The sequence below is a fragment of the Triticum aestivum genome, chromosome 4B (assembly GCF_018294505.1).
Source record: "Triticum aestivum cultivar Chinese Spring chromosome 4B, IWGSC CS RefSeq v2.1, whole genome shotgun sequence".
Lineage (NCBI taxonomy): Eukaryota > Viridiplantae > Streptophyta > Magnoliopsida > Poales > Poaceae > Triticum > Triticum aestivum.
Genome location: NC_057804.1, coordinates 88605639 through 88608365, shown reverse-complemented (window position 1 = coordinate 88608365; position 2727 = coordinate 88605639). Strand labels below are relative to the sequence as shown.

Below are 2727 nucleotides of genomic sequence, written 5' to 3'. Positions count from 1 at the left end.
CTTCTCTACTACTAATAAACAATCAAACATTATCTTTTCTATGCGCACCCAAACAAACGTCCATGGACACATTACCATCATAGGATTAAGCGCAGACGACTCAATCTAACAGTCATCATTAATCTAATCGCGATCTGAGGTACACTTCTCTACTACTAATAAACAATCAAACATTATCTTTTCTATGCGCACCCAAACAAACGTCCGTGGACACATTACCATCATAGGATTAAGCCCAGACGACTCAATCTAACAGTCATCATTAATCTAATCGCGATCTGAGGTACACTTAGCAATTTACCTAAGCTGACCGTACTCCACCAGGCTGAAAGTCACCGCGTCCGCAACCCCTTCCATCGCGCGATCATCGCAGAAAAAAAATAGAAACTGGCCGCCCTCACCTTCCTTTGCCTGCAGCCCCGATGCCTTCCTTTCTTGCGCCGCCACCACACCGCACGACGCCCGGCAGCCCCATCTCCTCCCTGTACCTTGCCGTCGAGTAGGCGGAAGCTCCTCCGTCACCTCCTCCACGATCATCTTGTCCTCTCCCCTGTTCGAGATCTGATTGTCCTCCTGCACGCTGATTCCCCGCAACATCGCGGCCGCCCTACACCTACACGCGAGCCCGCCGCCGGCACGGGAGCCTGCCCGCCGTCACCCCAAGCCCGCCTCTGCTGAGGCTGTTGCCATGTGAGCCTGCCGTCCCCGCGAGAACCGGCTTCCGCTGAGGACTCCGCCATGCGACCCCGCGGCCGCTGCACCACGGGAGCCTGCCCGCCGTCGCCCCAAGCCCGCCTCCGCTGAGGCCGTTGCCATGTGAGCCCGCCGTCGCCGCGCGAACCGGCTTGAGCTGAGGCATCCGCCACAACACGTTTTTTTCTTAAAAAGTGCAGATCCAATAGGACCGTAGGTAATATTCATTTATCCATGTTGCGATTATTTGCATGCATATAGATCTGGATGTTAACGCTGTAATCAACACTTGGGTGCACCGATTGCACTACTTGGGGGGTACTTTGGGGGTTAGCTTACAGATTCGAAGCGCTGCTTTGGTGTTGTTCTTTGTATGCTTCGAATTTATATTATTTTTCTCTCCCTGATCAAGATTCTAGCAGAGTGTGGAGGTGGAATGTGCAAGATTGTGATTCAGCTGTTGTAGAAATTTGTCACAAGAGCTTACTGAACAGTTTTTTTCATCATACTTCTTATTCTCCATTATTGATTCTCGAACTGCTCTCAGGGTCTGGTCTGTACTGTGGATGCTGTGAGCACATGATGTTTGTGGTAATATTCCCAGAAACAAGTGATCGACGCAACGTGGTACTAATTGATGCATCTCTTGTATAATTTTCTTATTCTGACTTAGTTGTTAACTTGTTATAAAGGTTAACTGATTCGGAAGTTACCAAAGGAGCTCCGGGTGGGGGATTTTAATCATAAAAGATGGTTCTTTTTCCGCTCGAAGTAACAGTTCAGCGACTTTATTTCAAGGGCATATGTTCTCATTGGTTACCTGAAGTCAGTTTGCTCTTGATTTTATCTTCACTCATTGATAGGTTACATACGAATCGATTTCATCATATTTTGTATTGTCATATGTGATTTAATTGGCTCAAGTTGTCGGTATTCGTCGAATAAGGTTCTACAAATATTTTCAGCAATTAACTCTATATATGGTTGCCAGACTAAGTTGCATGAGCAAGAATGCATGTTTTGCTGCTTTTTTTTGCAGATTTTTAGTCAATGAAATAAATGGTTATAGGGATGTATGTTCGGTATAATTGGACTGCAGTTCTATGATCCCTATCCATTGAGGTTTGGCAAGTTATAAAAAAATAGGTACAATGAAATTCCATTTATTAAGCTTTCTGTCAGACTTTTCATGTCACTAAAGGTTCAGAAATGATGCTTGTCTAGAGGAAGATAGTAGCATGGCTTGTACTTTAGGTCTGTAGGAACACAAGACATATAATTTGGAGCATATGAATATTCTCCACTGTCATTGATCTTAATTTTGAAACGTTGCTCATAGATCTTCAGATTGAAAAGTTGCAGCACTTATCACATTTTTATTATTTTAGCTGACGATGTAACATGAATGTCGCTACTAGGGTGAAGGAGAACATCTAGCTCACGAGGGGGCTTCACATGGTCGCCGATATCCAATACCTTCATTATCGTGAGGCGCTCATGTGGAAGTGCAAGCGGGACTATGAGGAATCACAGAATAACGAGGAATCGAAGTTCATATTTGGGAAGGAAAATATTACACTAAATAAAAAAGTCAACGATGTGCCAAAATGCTATTATGGAGATGTGAACTGTGATCCATGCCTTTGTACATAGCAATCACCTGTAAGTACCAGTTTGTTGGTTGCACCATCTTATTTCGTGCCATAATTTACACTTCCATTTTCTGTGGAGAGACAAAATTTTGTTAATTTGTCTCGGACCATTTTTTTTCATAGCTGGCTGGCTTAAGAATGTTTGAATTTTTTTTGTTAACGTCAAATTAAGAAATGCATCAACTTGTTGTAATTTCCATTGCTACACTGTGTAGTTGATGTGTTTAATGACGAAAACAAGTGTATGGGCATATCTCTATGAAACCATAAATACATCAGGCCTAACTTGGTTGTGTATACTTTCCTTGACATCAGAAGCACTTGCTCCAGAAAAAAGGAAGCACTTACGCCATCACATGGTGTGCGCTGTATGTGCACACTT

At 43.6% G+C, this 2727-nt stretch overlaps 1 long non-coding RNA gene across 2 annotated transcripts; it reads left to right on the top strand.

The window, feature by feature from the left end:
* Nucleotides 1-331: 331 nt before the first annotated feature.
* Nucleotides 332-2455, top strand: LOC123091184 (uncharacterized). 2 transcript variants are annotated; one of them, XR_006442954.1, is made up of 3 exons: nt 349-910; nt 1241-1839; nt 2112-2455. It is a non-coding gene; the product is annotated as an uncharacterized lncRNA (long non-coding RNA). The 2 variants fall into 2 exon arrangements; XR_006442953.1 differs by having other exon boundaries at nt 332-1839.
* The last annotated feature ends 272 nt before the right edge of the window (nt 2456-2727 follow it).